Here is a 22,959-nt window from a genome sequence, read left to right on the forward strand (position 1 = left end):
TTGTATTTTTAGTAGAGACGAGGTTTCACCGTGTTAGCCAGGATGGCCTCGATCTCCTGACCTCGTGATCCACCCGTCTCAGCCTCCCAAAGTGCTGGGATTACAGGCTTGAGCCACCGCGCCCGGCCTAATTTTTGCATTTTTAGTAGAGATGGGGTTTCACCTTGTTGGTCAGGCTGGTCTCAAACTACTGACCTCAGGTGACCCATCCACTGGGGCCTCCCAAAGTGCTGGGATTACAGGTTTAAGCCACCGCGACTGGCTAGAGGCCTAATTTTCAATCAGAATTTCATTCATGGCTAGGCGCAGTGGCTCACGCCTGTAATCCCAGCACTTTGGGAGGCCGAGGCGGGCTGATCACAAGGTCAGAAGTTTGAGACCAGCCTGGCCAATATGATGAAACCCCGTCTCTACTAAAAATACAAAAATTAATTGGGCATGGTGGCGGGTGCCTATAGTCGCAGCTACTTGGGAAGCTGAGGCGGAGAACTGCTTGAACCTGGGAGGCGGATGCAGTTAGCCAAGATTGTGTCACTGCACTCCAGCCTGGGCGACATAGCGAGACTCCGTTTCAAAAAAAAAAGAAAGATGTGGAAGTGGAGAGGCATGGGGAGAAGTGGAGTGTGAAGAAGCAGGGGGAGGTGAGGTAAAGTGGAGAGGATAGGACCAGGAGGCTGGTCGGGGGGAAGTGAGGGATCCTTGTCCTCCAGCAGCTGGAAGATAGGAAGAATGCTAAGCAGGGCAGGATCACAGGTAGATCACAGGCTGCTGCCACAGTGGACTGGATTAGCAGTGTGCTGCACGCAGAGTCTCCAGCTGAGGACAGGGCCCTGTAGCCCCTCCTTCTGCAGGCCATTGTTCTTAGGAGGGAGAAGATATTCAGATGACCAAGGCCCAAGAAGATGAGATGGGTGCAGGGAGAGGCTGGCACCTCAGGCCTTGGCCCTAGAAGAGCCTGGGAACAGCAGCAGCTGCTGCTGCTGGCAAGGCAAGCGGGTAGGCAGCCCACGTCTGTGGTGGCCAGTGGGTGCCAGGGTCTCCAGGATTTGAGGCCAAGGACATCTGAAAGGGTGGTCAGCAAAGCCATCAAAACAGGGGAGGAGGAGGTTCTGGCAGGTCAGCCAGGGACAGTGTCCCACCCTCATCCAGCTGTCTGGGAACAGCTGCAGGAAGAGGGAGGGAGGAGGCCTGGCAGTAGCAGGTGAGGAAGCTCTCTAGTTGCCTGGGCATGGGAAAGGAGAGCTGGTGTGGGTGGGAGGGAATTGAGGGAGGGTACCCAGGAAACGCATGGAAGCCTGTCCACGCCAAAGGGACTGCCTTGTTCTCACGCATGCAAATGCGGCTGGAATTCTTCAGGGAAAGAATGTGTGGGGGTGGGGGATTGGGAGTAGGGAGGGAACCAAGTGCTCTCCTCTTCCTTCCAGAGGTTCCCCCAAAGGCTATCCTCCTAGGCTGCTCTGCCCCACCTCAGGACTCCTCCCCTCTCCTCACTACTTGGTTGAATTTTCCTCTTTCCCCACCCTCCTCTTTCCTTATCCACTCCTGTGGCTTGATCCTATCCCTAGGAAGAAAAGCAAACAGAAGGCCTGACGCAGTGGCTCACGCCTGTAATCCCAGCACTTTGGGAGGCCGAGGTAGGCAGATCACCTGAGGTCAGGAGTTAGAGACCATCCTGTCCAACATGGCGAAAACCCCGTCCCTACACACCTGTAATCCCAGATGCTCGGGAGGCTGAGGGAGGAGAACTGCTTGAACCCAGGAGGTGGAGGTTGCAGTGAGCCGAGATTGCGCCGTTGCACTCCAACCTGGGCGACAGAGCGAGACTCCATCTAAAAAAAAGCAAACAGAACCTAGGATTCCTAAGGGCCCTTTGGAAAGCTCTGGTCCGCAAGAGTCAGAGGTGGAAAGGATACAGAGAGAAATCTTTGCCCAAGGCCCCAGTCAGTCAGAGGCAGGGACCAGGGCACCTGCTTGTGCATACCCAGCCCTTGGGGACTTGACCCTAGGTAAGACCTTGACTGTGACAGCAAGTGGGCCTGGGCACCCCTGAGCTCTGCCTCCTGTGAGCTGAGGGGGGCTTACTAGAAACAAGTCTGTTCCCAGTGGTTGTAGGTGTCCTCAGGAGGCCTGAGATTTCCCAATTCTCTACTGGCCAGGGCCTCAGTGCTGCTGACCTTGAACAAATCGCTGAGAGCCCCAGGCAGCAGAGTGAGTATAGGGGGGTTTTGGGCAGAGGGAGAGTAGGGGGTCAGCTGAGGCCAGGCTTTCTCCCTGGGATTTCCCCAAGGTAGGAGGAGCAGCTGCTGGACCCTGGAGCAACCTTCCTCACACCTACATGTCCTCACCTTTATATTGTATCAGCTGCTACATTCTTTTAAGTATCCCAGGGTACAGAGATGATGAAATATTTCTTTTAACCTTTTATAGAAAAACCCTCCACACACCATGAATGGGTTTTTGTATGGCATTCGGGACATGTCAGTGCCTCTGCAGAGAGCCATGCTATAGCCAGTCATGCCCACCCCTGAAGGCCCACAGGCTAGACTTCAAGCTGGGGTCTCTCTCTTTCTTACCTTAGAGGCCAGTTCTGAGCTCAGCCCCTAATACTTCCCACTCCAGGCCTTCCTAGTCCCTGGGGTCCCCTACCAGGTCCAGCACAGTTAACTCATCTGATGGGCATAGACCTTTTCCTGAGGGTCACACATATTCGTGGGCGACCCCAGCCAGGACTTCTGTCCAGCTTGGTTAAGTGACAGCTGCTGGGAGGGACATTTGAGGGTCACTGGCCCAGAGCATCCCAGAAATGGATGGGACAGCTAGCCAGGGCTTTGTGCCTACCAGGTGACCCTGCACCTGTCCTGAGGGCCTCCAGCATGCTTGTGTCAAGCAGTATCTCTGGGAGAGGTAGATGGGGGATTGCCCTGGAATCCATCTTAAGGCAGGACCTTCCCCAACTGCTCCCTGCTCGCCAGCTGCCCTCTCCTCTCCACTCTCTCCTTTCTCCCACATCTGCCATTGGCCCAGTCCATGGGTTTCCTTTCCCCAGGCAGTTGACACTGGGCCCTCTCTGATGGGCCATGCTGGGTCTCCCCTGAAGTCCTTACATACAGAGTATAACAGGAGTTATCCAGCCCCAAGGTAGCCTTTCCTCCACCATGTCCCTTCCCCTTCCACCTTTCTCTCCTGGGGCTGGAAGGAGGGAAGTGGCCTCTCTGCATTCCAGGGAAGGTGGAGGCAGGAAAAGTGAGAAATTTTCTCTCTAAATGCTTGTTCTGACTTGACTTCCCCGGTGCCTGTTGTCCCTCGTCCACATGACCCCCATCTCTGCCTCCACTCTGCCTGCTCTCTCCTCCCCGACCCCTCCTCTGTGCTCCCACTTTTCTTTCCCCACCTAAAAGGGAAGGAAGGGCTGCAGGCCTGGAGCTCAGCTGCTGTCCCCTCACCCCTCACCCAACTGCATTCCTTCCTGAAGGCCTGAGGGCACTGCCTGCCCTGGCCCTCCCACCCTCCTTCTCCTCCTCCTCCTCCTTGCTCCCATCTTTCAGATTCCATGCCCCTTGCTCTTGGGATCCTACCTTTCTGGCAAAGTCCAGCCTAGTTAAATCTAGCGCTGGTGTCTGCTCTCCCATCTGTTGCTTTCTCTCCTTTATCACCACTTCATTCGCTGCTCAGGCCTTGGGGATTTCCAAGGTCTTTCAGGCCTGCCCTGACCACTTTCTCCTAAGCCTTCACTGTGGCCTTTCTCCATTCATTCTCCAGAAAACTGCAGGCTTTCCTCCTTCACCTCCTACAGGCTCTGCCTTCAGAGTGGATTTCCCTGATGTTCTGCACCACAAAGTACACCCCGATTCCCCGCTTCCCTCTCATCCCCTACCTGATTATTACATTTGTATCTACTTATTTCATTTACTGTCTTGTTTGTCTGGAATTTGGGCTCCACAAGGGAAGGGCTTATCCCTTTTATTTCTTGCAGTGTTCCTAGCATACAATAGACTCAGTAAATATCTGTGGATTCAACAAGGCATGGATGGATGTTTCACCCCTGGCCCTGACTCAGTCACATAATCTGGTCTTCTGTCACATTTAGTGAGCAGACAGGGCCACAGCCCACATATGAAGTCACTTGATGATGAGGTGACCAAGGGGCTTAGAGAGGGCAAGCAGCTTTGCAAAGTCATACAGTGAACTTGGCTCTGAGTCTCATCAGGGGCTTATTCTTTTTTTCTTTTTTTCTTTTTTTTTTTTTTTTTTTTGAGACGGAGTCTTGCTCTGTCGCCCAGGCTGGAGTGCAGTGGCCGGATCTCAGCTCACTGCAAGCCCCGCCTCCCAGGTTCACGCCATTCTCCTGCCTCAGCCTCCCGAGTAGCTGGGACTACAGGCGCCCGCCACCTCGCCCGGCTAGTTTTTTGTATTTTTTAGTAGAGACGGGGTTTCACCGTGTTAGCCAGGATGGTCTCGATCTTCTGACCTCGTGATCCACCCGTCTCGGCCTCCCAAAGTGCTGGGATTACAGGCTTGAGCCACCGCGCCCGGCCCAGGGGCTTATTCTTTATTCTTTTTTTTTTTTTTTTTTTTTGAGTTCGAGTTTCACTTTTGTTGCCCAGGCTGGAGTGCAGTGGCGCGAACTCGGTTCACTGAAACCTCTGCCTCCTGGGTTCAAGCGATTCTCCTGCCTCAGTCATCCAAGTAGCTGGGATTACAGGGATAGGCCACCACTCCCGGCTAATTTTGTATTTTTAGTAGAGATGGGGTTTCTCCATGTTGGTCAGGCTGGTGTCTAACTCCTGACCTCAGGTGATCCGCCCGCCTCGGCCTCCCAAAGTTCTGGGATTACAGGCGTGAGCCACCACACTCAGCCAAGAAACACCTTCCCTGTGGGTGGACATACATGTCCAATGCCCCCTCCCTTAGCTGCATTCCGCTCCCTGCTGGCTCTGGGATAAGATAATCCCCCAAGGCTGACTTTGCATGCCTATTCCCAAAACACTGTATCTGTGGCCTTGAGCACTGGACTAAACACTAGATTAGGTTTAGTCTAGCCAGGCAGTCAGTGGAAGCAAGCAAAACTGGGGGGTCTGTTTGTTCATTCTCTTCAGTTACTGACCAGCTAGCCCCTAAATCCAGAGTCGTGGGGGACACCACCCATATTTGTCCAGTTTGGCAGAATTGTTCTGTTCTCCATCACATGTCAGTCCAAATCTGGCTCAGGGGTCAGCTGGGGCTTTTCTACGGCAGAAACACCTCTTCCTTTCAGAGCTGGCCAGATCTTATTTGGGCCTATCCTTCTCATTGGCCTGGGCACCCCTCAGTGGCCCTTTAGTCAGAGACATTGATGGGCTACCAAGCAAACACTGACTCTGACCCTGCTGTCATGGCTGATGAGTATGCTCCGGAAACACTGGAAAGTGTTGGATCCAGGTGAAAAGATAGCTTTTGCTTCTAGGCTGAGTGCTGACAGAGACAGGAAAGGCCTCTGAGAGCCCTACCTCTAATGTAGGGAATCCTCGACATTTCTGGGATGAGAGTGGTCCTGTGGCCATCTTGAGGTGAACTAATAAAAGAATAAAAGGTGAATGTTAGCTAATCAGTCACGTTTCCCAGTGTGTCCATGTAAAGAATAAGCCCCTGCTGAGGCCAGGTGCAGTGGCTCACGCCTGTAATCCCAGCACTTTGGGAGGCCAAGGTGGACAGATCACTTGAGGTCAGGAGTTCAAGACCAGCCTGGCCAACACAGTGAAACCCCATCTCTAGTAACAATACAAAAATTAGAAGCTGGGTGCAGTGGATTACGCCTGTAATCCCAGCACCTTGGGAGGCTGAGACGGGCAGATCACAAGGTCAGGAGATTGAGACCATCCTGGCTAACATGGTGAAACCCTGTCTCTACTACAAATACAAAAAAAAAAAAAGAAAAATTAGCCAGGCGTAGTGGCAGGCGCCTGTAGTCCCAGCTACTCATGAGCTGAGGCAGGAGAATGGCGTGAACCTGGGAGACGGAGCTTGCAGTGAGCCGAGATCATACCACTGCACTCCAGTCTGGGCGACTGAGCGAGACTCCGTCTCCAAAAAACAAACAAATAAATAAATAAAATAAAAATAAAAATTAGCTGGGAGTGGTGGCGGGCACCTGTAATCCCAGCTACTCAGAAGGCTGAGGCAGGAGAATTGCTTGAGCCGGGGAGGTGGAGGTTGCAGTGAACAGAGATGGAGCCACTGAACTCCAGCCTGTATGACAGAGTGAGATTTCATCTTAAAAAAAAAAAAAAAGATGGCCAGGCGTGGTGGCAGGCGCCTTGCCTGTATTCCCAGCTATTCAGGAGGCTGAGGCAGGAGAATCACTTGAGCCCAGGAGGCAGAAGTTGCAGTGAGCCAAGATTGCGCCACTGCATTCCAGCCTGGGTGACAGAGGGAGACTCTGTCTTAAAAAAAAAAAAAAAAAAAAAAAAAGAATAAGGCCAGGCGTGGTGGCTCACACCTATAATCCCAGTACTTTGGGAGGCCGAGGCGGGTGGATCACCTGAGGTCAGGAGTTTGAGACCAGCCTGACCAACATGGTGAAACCCTGTCCCAACTAAAAATACAAAAATTAGCTGGGCGTGGCGGCAGGTGCCTGTAATCCTAGCTACTCTGGGGGCCGAGGCAGGAGAATTGCTTGAACCCGGGAGGCGGAGGTTGCAGTGAGCCAAGATAGCACCATTACAAACCAGCCTGGGAGACAAGAGCGAGACTTCATCTCAAAAAAAAAAAAAAAAAATAGGCCAGGCACGGTGGCTCACGCCTGCAATCCCAGCATCTTGGGAGGCTGAGGCAGGCGGATCACCTGAGGTTGGGAGTTCACAACAACAGCGAAACTCCATAAAGAAAGAAAGGTGTCTTTTATTTATTCAACCAACACTCCCTCTTGCTATGGGGTTCCTGCCCCATAGGACTTTTATGTTTCTAGAGGGACAGGTGTGGAAGCTGTGGCCCAGTTGACTGGAGGAATGCTCTTTACCAGTCATATGTGGAGGGGTTTGGTGGAAGTGCTGGAGTGGAGGGCCCTGCAAGGGGAGAAACTGGCTTCTGGGAAGACCGGTGGTGACCCACAAACACGCCTACTGGCAGTTTCTCTGGGATGAACTTATCAGTCCTTTCTTTCTGCCAGAGCTGCCAAACAATCTGCCTTCTGTTAAATCCAGACAAAAGGGACTCCTCCCTTGCCGTGATTTGGCTGGCCCTGCTAGCTAGCCCTCTGCCTCAGGCAGGCCTGTGGGCCTGGCTTTTGGGTCAGGAGCCTCCACCCTTGACCAGCACCAGCCCCTGCCCCTTTCTGTCAGGCCTGGAGAGAGGAATCAGCAGCAGAGGCCTCCCTCCCCTGGGAAAAATTTGAGGATGAGCACTGGTCCTTGACCCTCAGCTTCTCAGAAACATGCCAGGGTAAAAAGCCCTGGAATCCTAGGACCATAGGAAAGTTTGGTCCAGGTAATGTCCCTTGGATTTGTTCTAATTAGAATCGAAGTCTTAGTTTAAGTCACATGAGCCCCTAGCAAATACTAGGACATTTGCCTTGGGCCTTGCACTGGGCATGGACCCTTGGAGATAACTGTTGACCAGGAGGTTAAGCAGGTAGCAACTTGCTTCCTTCCTTCCCAAACCAAAATTGAGCCTCTGCTATATGCCACTTTCTGTTAAGTGGTGGTTGCTATGTGGGGCCAAGCAAATTGGTCTCTGGCATCAAGGGCTCATACTTCAGTGGAGGAGACAAACCTTAATCAGATAATATTCCTGAATCCTCAGGCTGAGGGTCTATGTGGAGGAAACACTGGGGGCTGAAGGCCCAAGAGAGTTGGGAACTGACAGTCAGGCCGGAACATCCTCATTCTTTGCCTCCTGATCAGTCCTCCCCAGTCCATACCACATGAGTCCTTTGAGTAGCTGCTCCTGGGAGTAATCCAGACCTCTTTTTTTTTTTTTCTTTCTGTCTTTTTTTTTGAGATGGATTCTCACTCTGTTGCCTAGACTGGAGTGAAGTGGCGCGATCTCGGCTCACTACAACCTCTGCCTCCTGGGTTCAAGTGATTCTCCTGCCTCAGCCTCCTGAGTAGTTGGGATTACAGGTGTGCACCACCACACCTGGTTAATTTTCGTATTTTTAGTAGAGATGGGATTTCACCATATTGCTCAGGCTGGTCTGGAACTCCTGACCTCATGTTCCACCCACCTTGGCCTCCCAAAGTGTTGGGATTACAGGCGTGAACCACCACACCCAGCTTTTTTTTTTTTTTTTTTGAGATAGAGTCTTGCTCTGTCACCTGGCTGGAGTGCAGTGGCATGATTGCAGCTCACTGCAACCTCCACCTCCCAGGCTCAAGAGATCCACCTCAGCCTCCTGAGTATCTGGGACCACAGGTGGGTGCCATCATGCCTTGCTAACTTTTTACTTTTTTGTAGAGATGGGGGTCTTGCCAACATGTTGCTCAGTCTGGTCTCAAACTTCTCCCATCCAAGTACTAACCAGGCCCGACCCTGCTTAGCTTCTGAGATCAGACGAGCTTGGGTATATTCAGGGTGGTATGGCCATGGACAGCTCTTGAACTTCTGAGCTCAAATGATCCACCTGCCTTGGTCTCCCAAAGTGCTGGGATTACAGGTATGAGCCACCGAGCCTGGCCCAGACCTCACTTTTGGTTCTGCCCTCCAACTGATTGTGAGCACCAAGCCTGGCCTGGAGTGGCCTAGGCTCTGTTGGGGTTTGGAAGATGAGTTACTGAGGACCTTGTGCTGAGCTCTAGAGTGGGCTGTCAGTTCCCACTGAGGGTAATGGCTTTGACTCTTAGAACTAAAGGGATGGCCAGGTGCGGTGGCTCAAGCCTGTAATCCCAGCACTTTGGGAGGCCGAGATGGGCGGATCACAAGGTCAGGAGATCGAGACCATCCTGGCTAACATGGTGAAACCCCATCTCTACTAAAATATACAAAAAAAAAAAAACTAGGCTGGGCGTGGTGGCTCAAGCCTGTAATCCCAGCACTTTGGGAGGCCGAGACGGGCGGATCACGAGGTCAGGAGATCGAGACCATCCTGGCTAACGTGGTGAAACCCCGTCTCTACCAAAAAAATACAAAAAATTAGCCGGGCAAGGTGGCGGGCACCTGTAGTCCCAGCTACTCGGGAGGCTGAGGCAGGAGAATGGCCTAAATCCGGGAGGCAGAGCTTGCAATGAGCTGAGATCCGGCCACTGCACTCCAGCCTGGGCGACAGAGTGAGACTCCGTCTCAAAAACAAAAAAACAAAACAAAAAAAAACTAGCCGGGCGAGGTGGCGGGCGCCTGTAGTCCCAGCTACTCGGGAGGCTGAGGCAGGAGAATGGCGTGAACCCGAAAGGCGGAGCTTGCAGTGAGCTGAGATCCGGCCACTGCACTCCAGCCTGGGCCACAGAGCGGGACTCCGTCTCCAAAAAAAAAAAAAAAAAAAGAACTAAAGGGAGTAACGAGGCCTTAACTTTACAGCCCCAAGCCAGGCTAGGGGACCATGAAGACAGCTATTTCTGTGTCAGCTTTGGTATGGACTCCAGTAGGGGCGGGTTGGGTTCTGGTGGGGGGTGGTTAGGCCCCCTAAGTGGCTTGTTCAGGTCTGGTCAGCCAAGCTTCCTGACTTTTTTTTTTTGGGACAGAGTTTCCCTCTTGTTGCCCAGGCTGGAGTGCAGTGGTGTGATCTCGGCTCACTGCAACCTCTGCCTCCCTGGTTCAAGCGATTCTTCCGCCTCAGCCTCCCGAGTAGCTGGGATTACAGGCATGTGACACAATGCCCGGCTAATTTTGTATTTTTAGTAGAGACGGGGTTTCTCCATGTTGGACAGGCTGGTCTTGAACTCCCGACCTCAGGTGATCCGCCCTCCTCATCCTCCCAAAGTGCTGGGATTACAGGCGTGAGCCATCGTGCTCAGCCTAAGCCTCCTGACTTTTAAGGCCTAAAGAAAGAGTGGGTTGGGGGAACCCTTACTCCGAACAAAAAGGAAGAAAGGGCGCGGTGGCTCACGCCTGTAGTCCCAGCACTCTGGGAGGCTGAGGCAGGTGGATCACAAGGTCAAAAGATCAAGACCATCCTGGCTAACATGGTGAAGCCCTGTCTCTACTAAAAACACAAAAAAATTGGCCGGCGGTGGCTCACGCCTGTAATCCCAGCACTTTGGGAGGCCGAGGTGGGCGGATCACGAGGTCAGGAGATCGAGACCATCCTAGCTAACATGGTGAAACCCCGTCTCTACCAAAAACACAAAAAATTAGCCGGGCATGGTGGCGGGCTCCTGTAGTCCCAGCTACTCGGGAGGCTGAGGCAGGAGAATGGCGTGAACCCGGGAGGCGGAGCTTGCAGTGAGCTGAGATTGCGCCACTGTACTCCAGCCTGGGCGACAGAATGAGACTCTGTCTCAAAAAAAAGGAAGAAAGACAGCAATGAGGCCCAGAGTTTTGGCTATTCTGGCCTGGGATCTGCCAAGGTTAGAGGGCTGGAGAAGAGGGAGGAGGAAAGCATTCCAGTCAGCCTGGGGCCTCAGCACCCTTAATTGAACCCCAAACCTGGGAAGGCAAGGACTGGAAAGGATTTGGCTATGAGGGCTTTAGGCAAGCTCTGGTTCTTTCTCTCTGCCCATAGTACTAGCAAAGGCCTATCCTATCCTTGAGCGCCAGATAATTAAAGTGGAGCCCCTCTCTCCAGTGGGGCTCTGGGGGTGGTTGGGCATGAGTGCTGGGACCCTGCAGGCCACCATAATCAGTCCTTATATTTCATAGCAAGAGCAACCCCCAAAAAAGGAAGATGGGGAGATGAGGCGCTACTCTGGCATCTGTGAATGATCAGTGAGGTCTGAAGAGTGATGCTGCTTCTTTGTTTTTTGTTTTTTGTTTTTTTTTGAGATGCATTCTTGCTCTGTCGTTGCCCAGGCTGGAGTGCAGTGGCTTGATCTCGGCTCACTGTAAGCTCTGCCTCTCGGGTTCACGCCATTCTCCTGCCTCAACCTCCTGAGTAGCTGGGACTACAGGCGCCTGCCACCATTCCCGGCTAATTTGTTTTTGTATTTTTAGTAGAGACGGGGTTTGACCGTGTTAGCCAGGATGGTCTCGATTTTCTGACCTTGTGATCCGCCTGCCTTGGCCTCCCAAAGTGCTGGGATTACAGGCGTGAGCCATCGCACCTGGCCTGTTTCTTTTTTTTTTTTTTGGAGACAGGGTCTCAGTCTGTTGCCCATGCTGGAGTGCAGTGGTGTGATCATGGCTCACTGTAGTCTTAACCTTCAAAGCTCAAGCACCCGGCTAATTAAAAAAAATTTTTTTGGAGAGATGGTTTCTCACTAGACAGTCTAGACTGGTCTTGAATCATGGGCTCAAGAGATCTACCCACCGTGGCCTCCCAAAGTGCTGGAATTACAGGCCTGAGATATATAACTATATAGTCAGACACAAAAATATGCAGCAGAACGTATGGCTGCAAAGCAGTGCACAGTGGTGGGGTGGGTGGTACACTGTCTGAGCCAAAGGAGTGAATGAGAGAATAGAATACATTTTGCTTAGAAACCCAAATAAATAATTTTCTGCATGGTTAGCCCCCCCCCCGACTTTTTTTGGAGACCGGGTCTCCCTCTATTGCAAAGGCTGGAGTGCAGTGGTGTGAACATCCGCTCACTGCAGCCTCAACCTCCTGAGCTCAAGCAATCCTCCCACCTCAGCCTCCCAGGTAGCTGGGAGCCCAGATCATGTGCCACCCCACTTGACTAATTTAATTTTTAATTTTAATTTTTTGAGACAGAGCCTTGCTCTGTTGCCCAGGTGAAGTTCAGTGGCAAGATCTCGGCTCACTGCAACGTCTGCCTCCCGGTTTAAGCGATTCTCCTGTCTCAGCCTCCTGAGTAGCTGGGACTACAGGCGTCTGCCACCATGCCTGGCTAATTTTTGTATTTTTAGTAGAGACAGGGACGGGGTTTCACCTTGTTAGTCAGGCTGGTTTCAAACTCCTGACCTCAGGTGATCCACCCGCCTTGGCCTCCCAAAGTGCTGGCATTACACGTGTGAGCCACCGCGGCTGGTCAAATTCCTTTTTTTTCTTTTTCTTTTTTTTTTTTGTATTTTTTGTAGAGGCGGGGTTTCGCCATGTTGCCCAGGCTGGTCTTGAACTCCAGAGCATAAGCTATCCATTCACCTGCCTCGGCCTCCCATAGTGCTGGGACTACAGGCAGGAGCACAGCACCTGGCCCCTTCCTTTTCTTGTCTCTGTGAATGAGGTTTGGAGCCTAGACACTGAAGTATAGAGAATTGCAAAAAGGTATGTTTTTGGGAGATGGGGCATTCCTTTCTTCTCTCTGTAACTTTCTTCTTCCAGACACTCCTGAGGAGGGAGCGAAAGCAAGGGAGCCCCAGAGCTCTCTGGGATCTAGGGAGGAGCCCATGGCTGGTGGCAGCCAGTTCTGTGTTCAGTATGTGCTTGCTGTCAAGAGTGCAGGCCTGGAATTCCAGGCTGGCCACAGGCCAAGGAGGTAATGGACCCATCCTGCCCATGGTGTGGGGATGAGAAGAAGCAGAGTCCATCACAGGTCTCATTCCCAGACCCATCCGGTAACTGTCAGGTTCAGTAACTGTAAAGTCTGGGGTTTTGGGGGTGGGGGGCTGCAGGTAAGTCCTGGGGAGAGCGAAAGCTACTTTAGGACCCTCCCCTTGAATGTTCCAGGCAGCAACCCCCGTCTCTTATTTCTTCCCCCACCCAAAGAATGCCGGCCACTAGGAGTGAGTGACCAGCGCCTGCGGGTTAGAGCTATTTTGGGCAGGAGAGCAGGCGTCGGATTCCAGCGTTCCAGGCAGGGGGAGGGGACGAGCGTTAGGCCTGAGGCGCTTTCCGACTCCCCAGCCTGCTGTGGGCGAGGCTCTAGGAGGTGAGCTAGCTTCCCGCCCCTCCTATCCCTGGCCTCAGTCTCCCATCCGTGTAAGGGCCGGGCAGCAAGGCTTTCATCTTTTGCAATTGAGAGAACTGAGAGAACGCTTCCTGATTGTTCTCATGGCTTAGAAATACCCCTTGATTTGCATTCGAAGGAAATTAGGAGCGCTGAACGCGGTCGACGGGTGGCCAGTTGCCGGGCCAGTTCGCAGTCCTAACTATCCCTTGACTAGTCTTAGAGGGCCAAAGGCCTGAAGTTGGGCGGGGCACCCCTCCCCCATACTCCTGGTCCTGAAGGCTCCGGACCACCCGGACCGGCCGCCGGGGTGTGTCCTGGAACGGACTTGCCTGGCCATGGGGGCGAGGCTTCCATGATGGGGCGTGACTTTCACGGTGGGGGCGTGGTTAGCCAATGAACAGAGAGGTGCGGGCCGGGGCGGGGCTTGCGCGCGGGTGCGGCGCGCTGCGGCGCGGCCGACGCAGGCAGAAGCGGGCGGCACGCGGAGCTGGCCGCTGGATTGGCTGGAACACTCGCGTGTCAGGGGGTTGCTAGGCTCCGGCCGTGCGCCCCGCCCTCGCGCTCAGCGCCCTCTCACCGCCCGGTACGTGCTCGCGCGGAGGCTGCGGCGCGGCGCGGGGCTTTCGCTCCTTAGGCTTGGAGGCGGCAGCAGCGGCAGAGGCGGCAGCTTTGCGCCGAGTCCCCGGGGAGCGGCGGTGGCGGCGTCCTGGGGCCGGGAGGAGCGAACACCTGCCGCGGTCCTCCCGCCGGCGCTGGGTGAGTGCACTGCCCGCCCCAAGCCGCTGTGCCTGACTGCTTGGGCCCCCATCCCTGCTGCTGGCTGAGCCTTCCGCGGAACACCTGCTGCTGCTTGCTGTTAGGCCCGGGGCGGGGACACGGCCGCGGACGTCCTTGTGGGTGAGGAGGCGGAGCCGCCCCTTTGCTCTCGGTCCCACAGGCAAAGGCTCGGAGCGTTCGGCTGCAAGGCCCGGGCCGCGCGCCGCGGCGGTGGGCCAGGCCTTAGCTCGGCCCGCGCTCCCAGGAACGCGGAGCCTGCGCTTTGGCCGCGGTCGTGAGCCGCCTGCGGGCCGCCTCCCGGGCTTCCAATAGGGGTTGTGGCCCATTTGGGCCGGATTCCGACTGTGGGCGTCGAGCCCCGCCAGAGGCAGGGAAGGGCACCGCTGCCACCACTGCTCGGTCAGAGCTGCTTAGAGCCTTGGTGGGTTCCCTCACCCTTACTTGAGCTCCTTTGGAAGCCTACTTACTTACTACCTTTTCATTTGTATTTGGCAGACCAGGTTCTCCTGGGAGTGTATTTGGATAGTGTCTCCATAGCAAATGTCATCTCGACTTGGAATCTTTTTGCCATAAATTCCAAGTTAATTTCCTACAGACTCATCTGGTAACTTAAAATGCATCCTTTAATCTCTATAACTTGAAAAGTTATTGTTTTTGTAAATCGAGTTACTTCAGAATTAGTTTTAATGGTGACGATGAAGTTTTGACTGATTGGGGCAAGAGCCTGGGACAGCACCTTCGTAGCGCAGAGTTCTAACTTAAGATTCCATCCTGCTGCTTCCCTAAATAAGCGAGTAGAAGTGACTCCTGGCATAGAAGCCAGACTTCGTGAAGGGAGGGTGGTGTTTATAGGACATAATTCCAGATAAAGAGTTGGATGTGCTTTCAGGTGTTTTGGAAAGTCTGGTCTAGATCGGGTATTGTAATTTTACCAGGTTCTATGCTTAGTGTTCAGAGACATTTTGGAATGTTCCTGTTCTAAAAAAGAATTTCACCTTACTACATTTTGGAGGCATAAAAATCCATAGTTTGAGTATGGAGAAGTTTAGTTGAACTTCTGTGCGTTTTTTTTTTGGCTGTGAACTAAGGAAGAAGAGCTCATGGCCTGTGTGCTTCAAAGAGGCTGAGGAGCTGTATTTTGGAGAAATCAGATTCAGTAGGGAGTTGGATCCATCATGTAAAGATCCTATGGGATATAAAAACTTGTGTTGATGTGTGCCTTTGGTAAAAGAAGCACAGTGCAAATCGTCACTGTTCTTAAAAATTGATTTGGCCAAAGCATTTTTCATTTTAACAAGTATTTTGATTCACTACCTGCCAAATTCTGTGGTAGATCGTAGGAACCCATGTAAAAGAATCTGCTTCTGCCCTTAAGGAATTCAGTTTAGGGGGCAGTGGGGACCGGGGAACCCATGATTAATAGTGTCTGCCCACTAAGCGTGCTCGCATAGTAGCCTGAGTGGAGAGGGAATTCCTGAGCTGTGGCTTTCAGGGCCAGCAGGAATTAGTGGGGGACATCAAGGCTTGGACACAGGGAACCACATGTACATGAGCATCTAAAATAGTGCTTGGGAGTCCTCCAGCTTGGCAGGTGGGAGCTCTGGGCCTGCCTTGTTTACAGGAGTTCCAACTTTGTATGCGGGGTGCAGGAGTCTAGGGAGCCTTTTAATTAGTAGAGTGGTGTGACCCAGACTTGTGTTTAGAAAGATATTGCTGGTGGAGTGTCAGGGAGAGGGAGGGGGCCAGGACCTCTGGCAGTTAAGTCAGCCAACAGAGGAGAGATGGGGAGGGAGAAGGGGCCATCAGAAAGGAGAGACTGAAAAGATAGTACAGAGGGGATGTCCTGCCGTGATAGGGGAGGAGCTACGTTCTGGAATGCCTGGGCCAGAAGACCAAGCATAACCAAGGATTTAAATTCCTTCTTGACTACCTGGTATAGTGGCCCACAGAGTTGCTTGTGTCTGGTTACTGTTGAGGATGGTGGGATTTGGAGGGACCACTTAGACTGCAGTCGATTCATGGGAAAGGAGGCCTGGCATTTGATCATTAAAAACTTTATCGCTGGGTGCGGTGGCTCACGCCTGTAATCCCAGCACTTTGGGAGGCTGAGGTGGGCGGATCACAAGGTCAGGAGATGGAGACCATATTGGCTAACACAGTGAAACCCCGTCCCTACTAAAAATAAAAAAATTAGCCGGGTGTGGTGGTGGGCGCCTGTAGTCCCAGCTACTCGGGAGGCTGAGGCTGAGAATGGCGTGAACCCGGCAGGTGGAACTTGCAGCGAGCTGAGATTGCGCCTCTGCACTCCGGCCTGGGTGACAGAGCGAGACTCCTTGTCTCAAAAAAAATAAAAAAAAACAAAAAACTTTATCTCCAGGCCGGGCGTGGTGGCTCATGCCTGTAATCCCAGCACTTTGGGAGTCCGAGGCAGGTGGATTACCTGAGGTAAGGCGTTCAGGACCAGCCTGGCCAACATGTTGAAACCCCATCTCGGCCGGGCGCGGTGGCTCAAGCCTGTAATCCCAGCACTTTGGGAGGCCGAGGCGGGCGGATCACAAGGTCAGGAGATCGAGACCACAGTGAAACCCCGTCTCTACTAAAAATACAAAAAATTAGCCGGGCGCGGTGGCGGGCGCCTGTAGTCCCAGCTACTCAGGAGGCTGAGGCAGGAGAATGGCGGGAACCTGGGAGGCGGAGCTTGCAGTGAGCCGAGATCGCGCCACTGCACTCCAGCCTGGGCAACAGCGTGAGACTCCGTCTCAAAAAAAAAAAAAAAAAAAAAAAGAAACCCCATCTCTACTAAAAAATATAAAAATTAGACAGGCATGGTGGTGGGCTCCTGTAATCGCAGCTACTTGGGAGGCTGAGACAGGAGAATCGCTTGAACCCGGCAGGCGGAGGTTGCAGTGAGCCGAAAGCCTGAATGACAAGAGCGAAACTCGGTCTCAAGAAATAAAAATTAAAGAAAACCCAACTTTATCTCCTACTTGAACCTGGGGTATTGCATTTCCTCTTGGGCATAGCAGGCATCTTAACCCATGAGAGTCAATGTGTGTTCATGCTTGTGGAGGCAGATGAGAGCATACTTGATTTCTTTTCTTTCTTTCTTTCTTTTTTTTTTTTTTTGATACGGAGTCTTGCTCTGTTGCCCAGGCTGGAGTACAGTGGTGTGATCTCGGCTCACTGCAACCTCTGCCCCCTGGGTTCAAGTGATTCGCCTGCCTCAGCCTCCCAAGTGGCTGGGATTACAGGCATGTACCACCACGCCTGGCTAATTTTTGTATTTTTAGTAGAGAGGGGCTTTCGCCATGTTGGCCAGGCTGGTTTCAAACTCTTGACCTCAGGTGATCCACTCTCCTTGGCTTCCCAAAATGCTAGGATTACAGGCATGAGCCACTGCTCCCCGCCCTAATTTTTGTATTTTTTGTAGAGATGGGGTTGAACTTCTGAGCGCAAGTGATCTGCCTTCCTCAGCCTCCGAAAGTGCTGGGATTACAAGCGTGCTCTGTCGCCCAGGCTGGATGGAGTGCAGTGGCGCGATCTCAGCTCACTGTAAGCTCCGCTTCCCTGGTTCATGCCATTTTCCTGCCTCAACCTCCCAAGTAGCTGGGACTACAGGCGCCCGCCACCACGCCTGACTAATTTTTTTGTATTTTTAGTAGAGATGGGGTTTCACCGTGTTAACCAGGATGGTCTCAATCTCCTGACCTTGTGATCCGCCTGCCTCGGCCTCCCAAAGTGCCAGTATTAAAGGCGTGAGCCACCGCGTCTGGCTTTTCTTTTTTTTTTTTTTAGGATGGAGTTTCGCTCTTGTTGCCCAGATTGGTGTGCAATGGTGCGATATTGGTTCACCACAACCTTCGCCTCCCAGGTTCAAGCAATTCTCCTGCCTCAGCCTCCCGAGTAGCTGGGATTACAGATATGCATCACCACGCCTGGCTAATTTTGTATTTTTAGTAGAGACAGGGTTTCTCCATGTTGGTCAAGCTGGTCTCAAACTCCTGACCTCAGGTGATCCGCCTGCCTCGGCCTTCCAAAGTGCTGGGATTACAGGCGTGAGCCACCTTGCCCGGCCAGCTACTTTTTTTTTTGAGATGGAGTCTCGCTCTTTCGCCCAGGCTGGAGTACAGTGGCGCGATCTTGGCTCACCGCAACCTCCACCTCCCGGGTTCAAGCGATTCTCCTGCTTCAGCCTCCCAAGTAGCTAGGATTACAGACATGTGCCACCACGCCCAGCTAATTTTTTTTTTTTTTTTTTTTTTTTTTTTTTGAGACGGAGTCTCGCTCTGCTGCCCAGGCTGGAGTGCAGTGGCCGGATCTCAGCTCACTGCAAGCTCCGCCTCCCGGGTTTACGCCATTCTCCTGCCTCAGCCTCCCGAGTAGCTGGGACTACAGGCGCCGCCACCTCGCCCGGCTAGTTTTTTGTATTTTTAGTAGAGACGGGGTTTCACCGTGTTCGCCAGGATGGTCTCGATCTCCTGACCTCGTGATCCGCCCGTCTCGGCCTCCCAAAGTGCTGGGATTACAGGCTTGAGCCACCGCGCCCGGCCCTAATTTTTGTATTTTTAGTAAAGATGGGGTTTTACCATGTTGGTCAGGCTGGTCTTGAACTCCTGACCTTGTGATCTGCCTGCCTCGGCCTCCCAAAGTGTTGGGATTACAGGCGTGAGCCACCGCACCCAGCCAGCAATTTCTATATATAGGAATTTAGAGTAGCTTACAAAATTATACCAACCAGAAGGCTTAATTTAGCCTTAATGAATAGGGTTCTCTATTTTCCAATTTTTTAGGTTTGATAGCTAAGCATTTTCTCCCCCCCCCCCCCTTTTTTTTTTTGAGACAGAGTCTCGCTCAGTCACCCAGGCTGGAGTGCATTGGTGCAATCTCGGCTCACTGTAAGCTCTGCCTCCCGGGTTCATGCCATTCTCCTGCTTCAGGCTCCCGAGCAGCTGGGACTACAGGCACCCACCACCATGCCTGGCTAATTTTTTTTTTTTTTTTTTTTTTTTTGAGACGGAGTCTCGCTCTGTCGCCCAGGCTGGAGTGCAGTGGCGGGATCTCAGCTCACTGCAAGCTCCGCCTCCCGGATTCACGCCATTCTCCTCCCTCAGCCTCCCGAGTAGCTGGGACTACAGGCGCCCGCCACCTCGCCCGGCTAGTTTTTTGTTTTTTTTTTTTTATTTATTTTTTTTTTTGAGACGGAGTCTCGCTCTGTCGCCCAGGCTGGAGTGCAGTGGCATGTGATCTCGGCTCACTGCAAGCTCCGCCTCCCGGGTTCACGCCATTCTCCCGCCTCAGCCTCCCAAGTAGCTGAGACTACAGGCGCCCGCCACCACGCCCGGCTAGTTTTTTGTATTTTTAGTAGAGACGGGGTTTCACCATGTTAGCCAGGATAGTCTCGATCTCCTGACCTCGTGATCCACCCGCCTCGGCCTCCCAAAGTGCTGGGATTACAGGCTTGAGCCACCGCGCCTGGCCTAGTTTTTTGTATTTTTTAGTAGAGACGGGGTTTCACTGTGTTAGCCAGGATAGTCTCGATCTCCTGACCTCGTGATCCACCCGTCTCGGCCTCCCAAAGTGCTGGGATTACAGGCTTGAGCCACCGCGCCCGGCCATTTTTTTTTTTTTTTTGTATATTTAGTAGAGATGGGGTTTCACTGTGTTAGGATGGTCTTGATCTCCTCACCTCATGATCTGCCCACCTCGGCCTCCCAAAGTGCTGGGATTACAGGTGTGAGCCACCGCGCCTGGCCATAGCTGAGCGTTTTCTTGGTTTTACGCAGGATCCAGGGTAGGAAGGTGGATGAGATGCATTAGTAGAGGATCATAAACCGAGGGTGTCGGTTTATGATTGGTGAAGCTGGTCTGTGTTCTGTGTTGGAGTGATTAAATCTGAACAAACTTTAGCAGTATGTTGACTTAATTTATATTTATGTTTTAAAAGCAGGATTCTACTGGGAACAATCAGCTGCATATTTAAAAAATTACTTTTATGACCAAATGTCTTTATCTTGCTTGTCATGAGATACATTTAATGGTGTTGAGGTTTTGGGCCGGGCGCAGTGGCTCACACCTGTAATCCCAGCACTTTGGGAGGCAGAGCCGGTTGGATCACCTGAGCTCAGGAGTTCGAGACCAACCTGTCCGACATGGTGAAACCCCTTCTCTACTAAAAAAACAAAAAAATTAGCTGGGCGTGGTGGCATGCACCTGTAATCCCAGCTACTTGGTAGGCAAATTGACTGAACCCAGCAAGTGGAGGTTGCAGTGAGCCAAGTTTGAGGTTTTGCAGTGTTGAGGTTTTGCTTCTCAGTTATACCTTTTTGAGCTAATCGTTTTAAAAAAACCCACTGTCTAAAATACGCTGAAATTAATTTTATTATTTATAATTTTTGGTTCTGGATTGACTGTACAGAAAATGTTTCATTTTCTTACTGTGACCTTTGACAAAGAAGGGTGACTAATTGGTGGTGTGGGCAGGAGACTCAGTGACATTCCCCACTTCCTCTGGAGTTGGTCGGTGTGGTATAATTCTATTTCAGTTGTGGGCATTCACCAATATTGTTTCCTCCTTTTCCTGCAGGGCCTCTGCTCTCCAGGAAGATAAGGCTTTTAAAGCAGCCTAGCACTAGAAGGTGAGGTAAGGTACTTGAAAAGAGACATTTCTGGCCGGGTGCGGTGGCTCATGCCTGTAATCCCAGCACTTTGGGCGGCCAAGACCGGCGGATCACGAGGTCAGGAGATCAAGACCATCCCGGCTAACACAGTGAAACCCCGTCTCTACTACAAATATAAAAAAATTAGCTGGGCGTGGTGGCAGGTGCCTGTAGTCCCAGCTACTCGGGAGGCTGAGGCAGGAGAATGGCGTGAACCCGGGAGGCGGAGCTTGCAGTGAGCTGAGATCAAGCCACTGCACTCCGAGACAGAGCGAGACTCCGTCTCAAAAAAAAAAAAAAAAAGAAAAGAGACATTTCTGCAAAAGAAAGTTGAGGGATAATCACATACTGGCCAAAATGATAACCACAGAATTATATTTATTTATTTTTTTGAGACAGAGTCTTGCTGTGTTGCCCAGGCTGGAGTGCAGTGGCGTGATCTTGTATTTTTTAGTAGAGGCGGGGTTTCTCCATGTTGGTCAGGCTGGTTTTGAACTCCCGACCTCAGGTGATCCGCCCATCTTGGCCTCCCAAAGTGCTGGGATTACAGGCATGAGACACTGTGCCCAGCTTATTTATTTGTTTTTGAGACAGGATCTCCATCTGTCACCCATGCTGGAGTGCAGTGGCATGATTACAGCTCACTACAGACCTCGACTTCCTAGGCTCAAGCTATCCTCCCACCTTGGCCTCTCAAGTAGCTGGGACTACAGGGGCATGTCACCATGCCCGGCTAATTTTTTTAACTTTTTGTGGAGATGGGATCTCACTATGTTGTCCAGGCTGATCTGAAACCCCTGGGCTCAAACGATCCTCCCACCTCAGCCTCTCAAAAAGTGCTGGGATTAATAGACATGAGCCACCGCACCTGACTTAGAATTTTAAAACATTAATAGCGGTGGAAAAGCTCTATTGGATAATACGTATATTTAAGTAGTGTGGAAGATAAAAGTGGAAAGAGGCCGGGTGCGGTGGCTCATGCCTATATAATCCCAGCACTTTGGGAGGCAGATGTGCACGGATCAACTGAGGTCAGGAATTTTGGACCAGCCTGGCCAACACGGTGAAACCCTGTCTCTACTAAAAATACAAAAATTATCTGGGCGTGGTGACAGGTACCTGTAATCCCAGCTACTTGGGAGGCTGAGAAAGGAGAATCACTTGAACCTGGGAGGTGGAGGTTGCAGTGAGCCGAGATCCTGCCATCCCACTACAGCCTGGGCAACAAGAGTGAAACTCCATCTCAAGAAAAAAGTGGAAAGAAAAGGGCTGGGCGCAGTGGCTCACACCTGTACTCCCAGCACTTTGGGAGGCCGAGATGGGTACATCATTTGAGGTCAGGAGTTCGAGACCAGCCTGGCCAACATGGTAAAACCCCGTCTCTACTAAAAATACAAAAAGTAGCCAGGCGTGGTAGTGTGCACCTGTAATCCCAGCTACTTGGGAGGCTGAGGCAGGAGAATTGCTTGAATCTTGAATCTGGGAGGCAGAGGTTGCAGTGAGCCGAGATTGTGCTGCTGCACTCCATCCTGGGCGATGGAGTGAGACTGTGTCTCAAAAAAAAAAAAAAAAAAAAAAAATGGTGGAAAGAAAAAAGAAAAGGAGGCGTATCTCATGCCTATAATCCCAGCACTTTGGGAGGCCAAGGCGGGAGGATTACTTGAAGTCAGGAGTTTGAGACTAACTTGGGCAACAGAGAGAGACCCTGTCTCTACAAAAAATAAAATTAAAATTAGTTGAGTGTGGTGGCACGCGCCTGTAGTCCTAGCTACTCGGGAAGCTGAGGTGGGGGGATCTTTTGAGCCCAAGAGTTTTTATTTTTATCTTTATTATTTTTTAAAATTTTTTGTAGAGGCCGGGCGCCGTGGCTCAAGCCTGTAATCCCAGCACTTTGGGGGGCCGAGACGGGCGGATCACAAGGTCAGGAGATCGAGACCATCCTGGCTAACATGGTGAAACCCCGTCTCTACTAAAAAATACAAAAAACTAGCCGGGCGAAGTGGCGGGTGCCTGTAGTCCCAACTACTCGGGAGGCTGAGGCAGGAGAATGGCATGAACCCGGGAGGCGGAGCTTGCAGTGAGCTGAGATCCAGCCACTGCACTCCAGCCTGGGCAATGACAGAGTGAGGCTCTGTCTCAAAAAAAAAAAAAAAAAGGCCGGGCGCAGTGGCTCAAGCCTGTAATCCCAGCACTTTGGGAGGCCGAGACGGGCGGATCACGAGGTCAGGAGATCGAGACCATCCTGGCTAACACGGTGAAACCCCGTCTCTACTAAAAAAATACAAAAAACTAGCCGGGCGAGGTGGCGGGCGCCTGTAGTCCCAGCTACTCGGGAGGCTGAGACAGGAGAATGGCGTAAACCCGGGAGGCGGAGCTTGCAGTGAGCCGAGATCGCGCCACTGCACTCCAGCCTGGGTGACAGAGCCAGACTCCGTCTCAAAAAAAAAAAAAAAAAAAAAAAAAATTTTTTTTGTAGAGACAGGATTTTGCCATGTTGCCCAGGCTAATCCGGAACTGCTGAGCTTAAGCGATCCACCTACCTCAGCCTCACAAACTGCTGGATTACAGATGCGAGCCAGTGGGCCTTAGCCTAGGAGTTTGAGGCTGCA

At 52.1% G+C, this 22,959-nt stretch overlaps 1 protein-coding gene across 20 annotated transcripts in view; it reads left to right on the top strand.

The window, feature by feature from the left end:
• The first annotated feature begins 12,085 nt into the window (after positions 1–12,085).
• Positions 12,086–22,959, top strand: part of DAG1 (dystroglycan 1) — a 77,074-nt gene continuing 66,200 nt past the window's right edge. For 2 of the 20 annotated variants that reach the window (XM_015130800.3, XM_015130809.3), the window contains exons 1-2: positions 13,500–13,673; positions 20,278–20,334. The gene's annotated coding sequence lies outside the window, so the exon portion shown is untranslated. 20 annotated transcript variants of the gene reach the window in all.

Source organism: Macaca mulatta, chromosome 2 (genome assembly GCF_049350105.2).
Source record: "Macaca mulatta isolate MMU2019108-1 chromosome 2, T2T-MMU8v2.0, whole genome shotgun sequence".
In the NCBI taxonomy this organism is placed as follows: domain Eukaryota; kingdom Metazoa; phylum Chordata; class Mammalia; order Primates; family Cercopithecidae; genus Macaca; species Macaca mulatta.